Source organism: Helianthus annuus, chromosome 17 (assembly GCF_002127325.2).
Source record: "Helianthus annuus cultivar XRQ/B chromosome 17, HanXRQr2.0-SUNRISE, whole genome shotgun sequence".
Taxonomy (NCBI): Eukaryota; Viridiplantae; Streptophyta; class Magnoliopsida; order Asterales; family Asteraceae; genus Helianthus; species Helianthus annuus.
In genome coordinates, this window is record NC_035449.2 from 83,104,951 (window position 1) to 83,117,737 (window position 12,787).

The 12,787-nt window shown below is 35.3% G+C and overlaps 1 non-coding gene across 50 annotated transcripts; it reads right to left on the bottom strand.

Moving 5' to 3' along the window:
* Window positions 1–279: 279 nt before the first annotated feature.
* LOC110926422 lies at window positions 280–5,314 on the bottom strand. Of its 50 annotated transcripts, none has more exons than XR_004886719.1 (12): window positions 5,173–5,314; window positions 4,674–5,064; window positions 4,019–4,162; window positions 3,823–3,927; window positions 3,701–3,737; window positions 3,067–3,216; window positions 2,360–2,416; window positions 2,166–2,195; window positions 1,888–1,998; window positions 1,569–1,657; window positions 917–1,012; window positions 280–779 (listed from the first exon to the last, which is right to left on the bottom strand). It is a non-coding gene; the product is annotated as an uncharacterized LOC110926422 (transcript). The 50 variants fall into 50 exon arrangements; XR_004886704.1 differs by having other exon boundaries at window positions 2,128–2,195; XR_004886699.1 differs by having other exon boundaries at window positions 468–779; window positions 1,564–1,657; window positions 1,888–2,024; window positions 2,128–2,195.
* Between the last annotated feature and the right edge of the window lie 7,473 nt (window positions 5,315–12,787).

A 12,787-nucleotide genomic window follows, 5' to 3' on the forward strand; every position in this document is an offset into this window, starting at 1 on the left:
CCTTTTGGTTAATTACTGTTTATACGGATTGCAACCAACGGCACTAAACGAAACTCTATCACTCAAGTCCCTACTACAAATACCGATTAGTCGCCGGGTTAGGCGAGCGGGTTATTAGTTGATAGCGCTATTTAGGTGTTTACCAGCCTCACACCGTGCCCTGGTTTGGGACGGTCGTGAACTAATGTACTCAGAAATCCGTCAATGATGATAGAACATTGACAACGGGGCATCCTGCGGATACGCAACGGTTACTAGTGTTCGGTATTGGAAAAACAGTTTAGTCGCTAACTTTTGGGGTAGCTCCCCAGGGCATGTATAAACGGGTAAATTAACCGGTGAAACAAGTTTTTGGTAATTAAAACTGGACAACTAGTGAACTCACTCAGCATAATTGTTGACCCCTTACTGCATGCTTTGCAGGTAACCAATGATTCAGGAGCTGCTGCTTGGGGATGTGTAGTGTTCGTCAAACCCGTGTGTTGGGATAACTGTTTTGATCAATGAACTGTCTTTAAAACTGTTTTGGTTTATGCTTCCGCTGTTTTGTTAAACCAATTACCGAATCTAAACTCTAATGTTGATTAATTACTTCGGATATTAAATATTTCTACTATTAATTAAATGCTCAGTATAATTGGTGGCTGGATCCTGGTCAGTCACGCCCTCGAAGCGGGTGTTATCCGCAGGTGGATTTTGGGGGTGTGACACCACACCACTTGCTACGATTCCTGCTGTGAGAGCTTTAGAGATGTACACCTAGTTGTCTTTACGGCCGTCTGCATAAAGATGGGACCAACATATTGAAAATGTGTTATTGTGAAGTTTCGAACATTCAGAACATAACATGTATAGGCAATAATAACTTACTCAACTAACCAAATAAGTATAATGCCTTAAAAGACGAATAATCTACCTTTATAGAAAGTCGTCAATAACTCGTAGGTACCGAAACATGCTCCAACGCCCAACATTCTCCCTGTCGCCAAACACCCGAAACCATTGTATAACCCTGCAAGAATACGCACATTGAAAGAGATTCACCTTCAGTCAATCAATTTCATAAATCTTGAATTCACAGGTCAACATTATAGAATTTAAATCAGCATCTTGAGTGTCAAATTCGAAGTGATGGTTCCTTGAAACGCTAACTGATGTGACAATGGATAACATCTTAGTTTAAATAAGCGTGAGATGCTATGAGGCGTTTTGGTCCCAAAAGTCACGACGCAAGGCACACACCTCACATACAACCAAATAAGCTTTGTTTACAACCAGAAACTGCATATCTATCATCTATTTTACGCATAAACCTATCTATCAAGTAAACGTTTCATCATTTTTGCATCCCTTAGTACATGTAACCCTCATGGTACCCTAATTATTAGAAAGATTAAAGGCATTCACATGTAAATAATATTATTTGTAAGCATGTTCTAGTGAGTTGATGACTGATGCACTGATCATATGAAAGCATAACTCTTTGGTAAATTAAAAACCAACTACATAGATGACAGTCAAATGTACATTACTGGTTAGCAGATCGTAAAATCTACTACAAACCTTACTTTGTTGATTCCTAGATCCTTTGTACCATATGTCTCGCAACTTCTCCATAATTGATAGTAGCTCAAGCTGGAAAAGAGATAATCTACATCTAAATAAATTAAAAAAAAAAACTCTTTATATAATTAAAGAATTAGCAATTAAAAACCTCCTATATATAATCATTAGATAAACTACTACTATACAATACAAAATGGGAATGAGTCTATGAACTTGATTCACATAACTATTCTCCTTATTATCGTTCATTCTAATAGTAAGTATAAGCTAAATTATCTCTATAAAATATGAAAATTCATTTAAAAGTAAACTTGTACATACCATGATAAAGCTCTTCGTTGACAACACAAAATAAATATGAACTCCTCCTCTCAGATTAACATCACTTAAGATGTTCTTGTTATTTCTAGTCTTGTGTCAACATGTCATTTGCTAGATTCATGAATGATGAGTCAATTCTTTCATGAGAAAAAAAAAATAGGATAACCAAGTGTTGAGCCATTAATAATTAAATAAAAAACTTAACTAAAGCCCATTTATGATACAAAAAAATTGTTTTACCATCATTTTGTACTTTGAATTATATCAGGTGAATTCACCTATTCGGTAATCTTTAGTCAGTCCAGGTACTGTTCTGCACAAAACAAAATATATTCAAGATACTTGCAATATAACTTGAAATTTATCTATTATAAATAACTTGACGTGTCAAACCGTATCTGATGTGTATGTCTATTGGGAGATATGGCTAGAAATTTTAAAGTATAAAGTATTTACATATAAAAAACTTTACCATTTGTATATCTTTTGAAGATATGTCTCTCGCCACTCCAGCAGAATTTTTTTATACCTCAAATGAAAAAAAAGGTTATAAAAATACATATTCTACCTATTGTAAAAGAGTGAAAAAAATGTCCAAATTGAAGGACGTCTTAATGTATGCCAATATATGTGTTGTTATCGTATTATTTGATTAAAAAAATTAACCTACACAGGGAAAAAGAGTAAAAAAAGCAACATCATAAAACACTTTGGCATATACCCAACAATATTTGGGTCTCGTAAACAAAAGAAATAAAAAATAATAAAAGTAATAAGCAAATAAAAAGGCGTGAACAGTAGGAATCTTATCACCCATACTAAGATTAGTACCATCACATGGTAAATTACAATAAATGGTGAATATCTTAAATCGGGTCATCCCGCGACAAAAGTACGATAGGATGGCTACATTAGTAAGGATTTCATATTATGACACAATAGACACCTGTTAATGTTGTTATAATTTCTAAAATATATTTGGAGTTCGCTTTGATTAAATCACTTAACTGCACGAACAAAATGAAAATGCCTAGTTACTTCATCTTTAACAAAAAACTGTTGTTTTTGCATAATTGATTTAAAAAAGATATATATGTTGTAAGATTAAGAAAAGTAATATCAAAAATCATAAAGTCCACTTAACTTTTTTTTTAAATCAATTAGTGTTTGTAGGTTTACCTCACCATTCGTGATGCCGTCTTCCTTGTCTATCTCTCTCTCTCTATAAGCATATCTCTCCACACCATGAAGGAAAGGAAACGCCTGGACACGCGTGAGAAGACCGACCCAGCTGCCTTGCAATATTCCACCGCTATTCTTTCCATTTGTCTATACATAAAGGTAATATTAATAAACAACTAATTAATACATGATCAAAATTAATCAAAGAATATTACAAATTTAGAAAAGGAAACAAAAATACACGTGATTCTATCTAGTCAAAGCGATGCACTTGTTTTGTTTTTTCAAAAATTAAAGAAAATGTTAGAGATGAAATCAACTTACTCTTAAGCAATTTTAGAGTTTCCAGCAAAAATGTTGAAATAACCGGACAATTTGAGAAAAAAAAATCTTAAACCCTGCTATATATTAATTTTGGAACTCAAAAAACAACCGAAAACAAATATGATTGTTAAACAATCAATCGCCTTTAAAATGTCAGCCACCCCTTTTTGAGTGTCATCGCCTCCAATTATACTATCTTGTTAGCATCATGGCCTACTCGTGGAGTTTGAAGAATAGTACCACCACATTTGATATCATTAACAATTTATTGGATTTAATTCCTCTGAGTAAAAGCACTATAGCCTACCTATAACAAAGAATACTATCAGTTGCTGCATAACCCACTGCAAGAAGGATGGAATTATATGGTAATAAATTAGGTTTATAAGTAACGGATTGTTTCAAAATGATTCCAAATCGAAGACTTACTGAGTAAATAGTTAGATACAATAAAGATACATGTAGGAGCATTCCATACTCACTATATATTCCTATTATTCGTAGATATCCAATAATGCTAAGGCATTCTGGTAACTGCAATACATAACAAAAGACATTGTCAAAAATAATGTAATATTACAAGTATCAAATGCACAAATAACAGTCATAAAATTATTCGTGTTACCCATTTGATAATGTATGTATCATAATCCTAATTAGCCATGCCTTAGATCCCTCCTAGTCGCAGATTGGACCTATTATGATAGCACTTCAAACAGATTATACCAGCTTATCAACACGACAATCGTTCGCCAATCTGTGCAAAACCCTAAGAATAAAACATCCATCATTTACCCAAAAAATTATAATAATAAAAAAATCTTCTTCACCTATTAATACACCTATTTAAGCTGATTAATTTTACCAATAACCAGAAAAACACTAAATCACACCAAATAACCCAAAATCAAACAAATTAATCCACCAATTCTGCAAAAACCCTAACCCTAAACCGCTCATCCATTACCAATTTACAAATTAGAGGTTAATTTTCCCACCTAATAACTATAAAAACCTTCTGTTACAAACCAAAACCAAAACTAACACAATAAAAACACATACGGAAGTTCGTGACTACAAAAAAAACACTAAAAATCGAGCAACTTTATAACAAATTCTATCAACGACAACATCCAATAAACAATAATCAAGAGGCTAGTATAATAAGAATTAAAGCACAATCTGATACATTAATAACAAATTCTACTTACCAAAATGTGTCACTACTGGTATAGAGAAGAGAGATGGTAAACCAAAAGGAGAAGAATATTGAGGGTTACCTCACCCAAATTCCGCTTTTGCTTCGGACTATCCACCTTCTTCAACACCATCGACTCCTTACCTTCGCTATTGCTCCGCCTCAGCAAAGACCAGAACATCCACTTTTTCGATCCGGAACCAGTAGAATTACTCTTTTTGCATTTAGTTATGTCATCATCATTTTCCACAATATTTTATCCAAACCATTTTATGTCAAAAACCCTAGAAATCGATTTATGACAGAAACCCTAGAAATCGATCAATAGATTTATTCCAGAAACCCTAGAAATCGATCAGTAACAAAAAAAAAACAAAAAAAACAAACTGAGATAAACAAAAGACCTCGACATACCTGGCTGTGCTTGGAATTGGGCTGAAAAACAACAATCTTGATTGATAGGTAACAAAGATCTGGATAACAGGGGAAGCAGTGAGAACAGAGGCCAAGTGAAATCAAATTAGGGTTAAGAGGAAGAAGGAAATCTGATAAATAGAAAGACTTAGATCGAGTTCTAGTACCTTAGATCGAGTGTATGATTGTCGATTGGTGAGATTTTGTGGAACTGAGGAAGGATCTTGGCGGTGGCGATAGGAGGGAGACAGAGCTGCAACTATGTTTCTTTAGGGTTGTGAAAGACGAATGAGAAAAAATGAAATATAAAGGATCCATTATCCATCATGCTTGACCCATATTCCGACCCGGATTATTTCAGATCCCGTGTCAAAGATAAGTGGACGGAATTTTCCCGCCAAAAAGCAAAAATTAGTGGCCTGATAGCTTGACACATCAGCAGAATTTATCACATTTATTATATATAATAGATGTCTCAAAAAAACCTTGGCCCAATGAGTTAAATCTAATGTAAAACAATTTTTATGACTCGCTAATATTTTTTCTTACAAAGCCACTAGAATATCGGTTCAAATCACTTTAAGTTCACTTTTGTCTTTAACAAGTCCAAAATTTAAAATTTGCGGTCCAAAAATTTAATGAAATTCACAACCCAAAATCATATTATGCTTTGGCCCATTTATACTTTTGAACTTTCAACCGCGAAATAAGATATTAGCTCAATTTGTTGATTTTAATAGCCCAATGTCGACACAAAAAGTTTCAGCTCAAATAAACTTTCAATCCAATCCAATATATGATCAATTATTACTCAGCCCCCCAAAAAAAATTCTATTCAAATACACAGTAATTTTTATTCATACATTTCAGCAGCTTTGCAACTTTACTAATAGTCTGATACCCTTCACACGTATGGCACTACAAATCCCAACACTACTACTGTCGCAAAGGGCAAATTCTAATTCTTTCTCTATAACCTACTCCCGATTAAAAATCCAGCTGACACAACTCTAAACTACACAATACAACTGTCGCTAATTCTTAGGGGAAAGTTCATGTACAAATAAAGTTAACGTACTAAACGTACGAATAACATGAAAAAGCAAAAAGCACACGGTGGTATTTTTGTAATTACCTGCTTATAGGGCAATTATCAAAATTACTCTACAAAATGATACTGTACTAATTTTGATCTTGTAGAGTAATTTTGTAAAATGTTCTTGTAGAGTAATTTTGATCTTGTAGAGTAATTTTGTAAAATGTTCTTGTAGAGTAATTTTGATCTAAAAACTATACCTAACAAAAAAATCCCCAAAAAACCTAACCCCCCCCCCCCCCACAAAAAAAAAAAAAAAAATAAACTAAAAGCTAAACCATAAAGCTAAACCCCATAACTAAATGCTAACATAATTACTCTACAAGATCAAAATTACTCTACATGGTCATTTGTAGAGCACTTTTTGAATTGTATGTTGTTTGATTAACTTGCAGAGTAATTTTGATTCACTTGTAAAGTAATTTTGATGCAGAGTAACTTTGATACACTTGTAGAGTAATTTTGATAATTACCGTACAGGAACAAATTACTCTACAAGAATATTTTACAAAACTACTCTACAAAAGATCAAAATTACTCTACAGGATTATTTGTAAAGCAATTTTGATAGTTACTGATAATTACGAAAATGCCACCGCGTTTTTTTGTCTTTTCCTTCAGTTCGTACGTTTTGTACGTTAAAGTTATTTATATTTGATCTTTTGTCCTAATTCTTAATCGTTGCAGATAACAACTATTCTCCTTCTTAGAACAATATCTAAAACTTCAATTTTAGATCTTAAAGACTTCTTCTATGCCTAATGAATCAACTAAAACAATTCAGTTCTGAAACAATGTATTAACAGTCAATCGGAAAAATTCAAAACTTCGCTCTTTTATGTTCACGAGCACAAATAATATGGCTGGCAATTCTGACACGAACATGATAACACGACACGAACCTACACGAAGTTATCTTGTTTCGTGTTTGACCTTAACAGGTTTCGTGTCTAAACAGGTCGACACGATAAGAGCTTAACAGGTTTCGTGTCTAAACAGGTTAAAACCCGTTAACCTGTTAAGACCCATTAAGTACATGTTAATAATTAATAATTAAAAAAAATATTATATGTGGGTGTGGCCATGGGGTCATCAATCGTGGTACTCGAGATGAATTATACGCAAACACATGCGGTTCTTTTTCCATAATCCAATCCCTAATTTTAAATCTCTCTCACAAACACCACCATTCTCTATCCAGTTCACAGCTTCTCCAATTCGGTCGTGTTCGTGTCTTAAACAGGTCGTGTTCGTGTCTTAAACAGGTCGTATAATACGTTGGTGATTTTTTTCGTGTCTTAACAGGTTGTTTCGTGTAACCTGTTTATTAACAGGTTCGTGTTCGTGTTTCCAAAATCTGACACGATAAGATTTTTTGTCGTGTTCGTGTTTATGTGTTTCGGGTTCGTGTCTTATCGTGTTCGTGTCTTAACAGATCGGGTTAACCCGTCATGCCAGCCCTAACAAATAACAACACAAATTCATCTGCTATTTCTAAAAATCTTCTATTTTATCGACTGTAACCTACAACTATTTTTTCGATGTTATCTTCATCAACAGTTCAAAATATCAAAGTTAGAACTGTTTCACATCAAAGTTGAACTGTTTCGATCCAATCACTTTGTTAAAAACAGTTCAAAATTTCTGTAAGCTATCCGTAATAATCAAAACTTGTACCGAAAATCAGTTCGAAACCTCAAATGACATACTGAAACAAATCAAATCATTCTGAAATGCATAAAACTCAACCGAAAATCATCCAATTCAGTCCGAAGTGATTTTTAAATGTGATGATCAGTTAAAAATCATACCTAAATGTCCATATATCACGCCACAACAAACTTTTATCATAGTACCTCACATCCAAACCTGCAACTACACTTTTTATCACTACACAACACTATCAAACACCAAACAACAATACCAATCTACACTGCTTTCAGTTTCGATTCAAATTTGGATTCCAAGATTCGTCGCAAATACACACCTGTTATCTTCTTCAAAAACCTTCAAATAACAATCAACAATCAAGTTCACAAAAATGTTTTTCAGATCTGAACAACAACCACGAGTTAGAACAGATCTGGTATTTCGATTCAAAAAACAATTCGCTGGTAATGTTGAACGCATCGTTCCAGGTTTGAAAGTTTGCCATATTTAGAAAAAGGAATGAGCAATTGATCGTTTGAAAATAATTTATTCAATATACTCTGATACCAATTGTTAGTCCAGTTGGACTTAAAAACTTTCTCGTAATATGGCAAATGATTTCAACAGATATGAAAATAGTGTGCGAAAATAGAAATTAAACTTTCAAGAAACAAGAACTACAGAATTTTCAAGTTTATATCACTTTGAAACAAAATGGTTTACAAGGTGATTGTGAGGCTATTAAATAATACAAATGAATACTTGTGAAATTCTGAGGTGAAAGAACAATGGAGTTTTGTAGTATGTATTGAATGCTAGGCTTAACTCATCGTCCTTTGCTGGAGAGCTTTCTATTTATAGAAAGTCTTGGGCATGAATAAACATTTTTTTATTCATGCACTTGTCCTGCAAAAATTAGCTTTTCAACATATTCATTGAATCCAATTGTGTCAACTTGCTTCGATGATTGTGGCAGGATAGAACCTATTAAAACAAGTGGTCTTAATCAGAATTTCTGATAACCACTTCGTCAGAAATTCTGATGAACAAATCAGCGGAAAATCCGATGATCAGATTTTGCCAGAAACTGATGATATTCATCATAAATATCACCAGATCTATCAGAATGGCCTTTTCTGATAGCCTTCTTTTGTTCTTGGTCAGCTTCTGATTCCAGAAGAAGATGCATTGTTCATTTCAGGTGTATTATCTCGTTTCTTCTTGTTTTTTTGATCTTCAGGACTTTATCTTTCTCTATAGATCAGGCTGAGTATCTTTTTCTTCAATACTTACATAAAAAGTTTCCTAACACAATCTCTAATACCCAAAACATGGTATTTATAATCTAATACACCTATTGGATTATATCTGCCATAACTAAAAGTACCTCGTAAATAGCGAAGAATTTGCTTTATGAGAGCTACATGAGATTGCTTCGGGCATTGCATGTATCGACTGGCTACTTCGACCGAAAACGCCAAATCTTGTCGAGTCCATAAAAGGTATCGGAGGCAACCGAAAATCTTTAATCTTTTGATATCTCGTTGCATCAAAATCTTCTTCATCTCGAATTTAGAAACTTTCATGTTCGGGTCCATGGGAACATTAATAGGATTGCAGTTAATCATACAGGCGCCTGTCAGTATTTTCCTTGCATACGTCTCTTGCTTAATTTTTATCCTGTCCTTGCTCTGCAACACTTCAATTCCAAAATAATAAGTAAGCTTTACCAAATCCGACATTTCATAGTTTTGAGCCATCCCGCGCTTAAACTCCATAATAAATTTCAAATTTGAACCTTTCACAATTAAATCGTCCACGTACACGCCGATTAATAACTCATATGTTCCAACGGTTCTTCCATATACGGCTTGTTCTTACAAGCACCTGTGAAATTTCATAGTTAACAAAATATTGTTTAATTCCGTATTCCACACAAGTGGAGCTTGCCTTAGCCCGTATAATGCCTTCGATAAACGAACCCTTCCGGTTGAACTACATAAACGTATTATTTTAATTCGCCATGTAGGAAAGCGGATTTAACATCTTGATTATGCAAGCCCCACCCTTCATTCGCTGTGAGTAATAAAAGTAATCGCACTATTTCAAGTCGAGCAACTAGCGCAAACACTTCATCAATATCAACTTCGGGTTGCTGAACATAACCCTTTGCCACGAGTCTAGCCTTTTGTTTATTTAGTGAGCCATCCGCGTTTTGTTTAACCTTGAAAACCCACTTCAATCCAATTGCTTTTGCACCACGCGGCTACTCGGTTGACGACCAAGTATTATTTTTATTTATTGATTCAATTTCCACGTGCAGGGCTTTCATCACTCCAGTTTAGATTTTGCGTCATCAAAATAAGTCGGTCCGTCATTCGCAAGCAATAAAAATTCTTCATCAATATAACTCAAATTTATAATATAATCATTGAAACGTACCAGTGTAACCGTTGAGCGATTAGATCTTCGAACGACTTGCTCAGGCGTCACTAAATTATTTGAATCAATATTGTCACTGTTCACGTTTTTTTTTCTTTGGTCGCTACTGGATCTTGCCGATTGGGCTTGTTGTTGTGAGGTTGGGCTTTGCTGATCACATGTACGTGACACTTCGTTATGCATTCTATCCATTTGGTCATTTGTTAATAGTGGGCTACGCTTATTATCTAAACAATTACTCCTATTTGAGCCACATGAATTTGATGTACTTGGACTGCTACTAGGTTTTCTTATCTCACTATTTATTTACTAAGCCAACTCCCGGATCGATTACACCATCAAACTCTACCCAAAACTCCCGTATAATTAACCGAATTCAACATCGGGCATTGAAGGGATGTTTAATTTGGAACCGATTTCTCGGTATTCGTGCAACCACTGCCTTCGTCTTCAACCATATTTTTCTTTCGTTGACTATACGTAAGATTAAACGAACCCGGTGTAACTGGTTTAGTTTCTTCCGGTCTACATGTTTAATTCCCAAGTTCCAGTTCGTACACAAACCCGAAAAATAAATATGCAACTAAATTTGTTTGAAATGAATAAATAATCCAAAACAAAAGCAAAAGTTTCTTGTTGTCTTATTGGACTTTAGTATTGTGATTTGGGCCTTAAAAGTTTGATTCAAAAATAAAACCTTCAATCCAATAATAATAAAAAACAAACCTACCGCAACGATGAAGCAGCAACAACTGAAACTATTAGCAACAACAGCAACCTCTTTAGCTTCTATCGACAACAGAAGCAACAACAGATTAATCATACTATAGTCTCCTCTTTTGCTATTAATTCGATTTCACTACCACAGGTTAGCAGTGCAAATCCGATCTTCTCTCCTCAGGCCGACCCTTTTCAGTTGCCCAACACTCACCACATAAACATCACCATTGAAAAACAACTCACCACCACAAACATCACAACGCGTTAAAAAGTTCACGCGTTTTGGGTTCCACGAGTTTTGAAAAGGGGTGGCGGCGGTGTTATTTCTTGTTCCACGCATGGTGGAGGGCCATCACGGGGGCGCCCGTCCCCCCTAATGAAGCTTGGGCTATTTACTTATTACGTTGACTTCAAATTTTATTACAACTGGATCACTATCATTTGGGTTAAATTCAAATTAATGTTTTGGCCAACAACTAATTGGTGGGCTATGCTTGGGCCATATATAATAAAACAATTCAAGGGTAGTTGAAAAGGGAAATAGTTTAGTTGACAAGGGAGAAAAAGAGTATCAAAGAAAATAAAAAGAGGGGTGGCGGCTACTATGTTGAGCAAGGAAATTGTTGCTACAACAAATACAAGACCAAGGCCTGTAGCGATATCTACGGGGTAAAAGGGTTCAAGGTTTCGATTAGCCTAACGCAGGTCATGGGGTCCTCCCACGTTTGCAGAATGTGGAGAGAGATCACTGTTTTTATTGTTGTTATTCACTTGTTGATTCTGGATTGAAAAGTGTTCAGCCCATAAAGCTAGTACCAAATGTTATGATGTTGTGCCAAGTGAAGAAAAGAACTAGCATAAAGCGAGTTCTTGAGAGGAGAAGAAAGATCAGAGATTGAGAGCAATCTCAGGTGATCTTGAGTTGGGGCTCCTGCATATCAAGAGGTTGTGATTTATAGGGAAGGGATTCTCCCTAAGAGGAAACCTTTGACCAGTGATCTTGTCTGCAGTGAGGGACTTGCCCATTTTGGAAGGTTAAAGGGTTTGGATCTGCGAGTAAAAGAGTGTGCTCTACCACATGCTCTTGTTGCAGGAGGATTCACACGCAAAGGGTGATGTGACAAGGCTCTGACTTGTCGTTTTTACTGTTCATGACAGCTGACCATTTCCGAACCTTTTAACCTTTTAAGTTGTTGTGTACTCTAATCAGTTTATTAAGGTTTGAGCTACCCCCGTCATCAGCCCCCCAAGTCAGAGGTGTTTGAGGTGTAGGCTCAAAGGCTTCTGACTTTTGTACACTGCTTTTATTGCTTAAAGGCTTCGAGGCTTCAAGGCTTTGAGGGGTTCTGGGCGGTTGAGTTTTGAGATTAATTTTGAAATGACAGTCGATGTGATGGATAGCAGTTTTTTGCCTGTTACGTGATAATAACTTCCTAGACTTCATTTTCTTTTTTTCTTTCGATCATCTCTCATGGGTACTAGCAAAGATCTGCCTGTGAGTTATTCTTATCTCACTCAAGAGGAAGTTGAGGATTTTTGTAAAGAATGGGGGATCGATATAAAGTTTAATCCGGTGGCTCCGGGTTTAGATAAATCGATCGATCAGTGTCCCGCTGGTTCGATTGCTCTTTATTGCTGTCATTTCGAGTTTTCCAACTTTTGAATGTTTTAGAGTATTATCGTGTGTCGTTTGGTTAGTTGCATCCTCAAGGTCTTGCTGGGATTTTACACTTTGAGGTTTTGTGATAGGGTATGACCCATCGTTGTTGTTCCGATGTTTCTTTCGGTTGTCCAAGAACGACGATTGGGTCATGTTTGAGACATCCCAAGTTGATGTTTGTTTGATTTCCTCAATGGTTACTACCTTTGGTTTT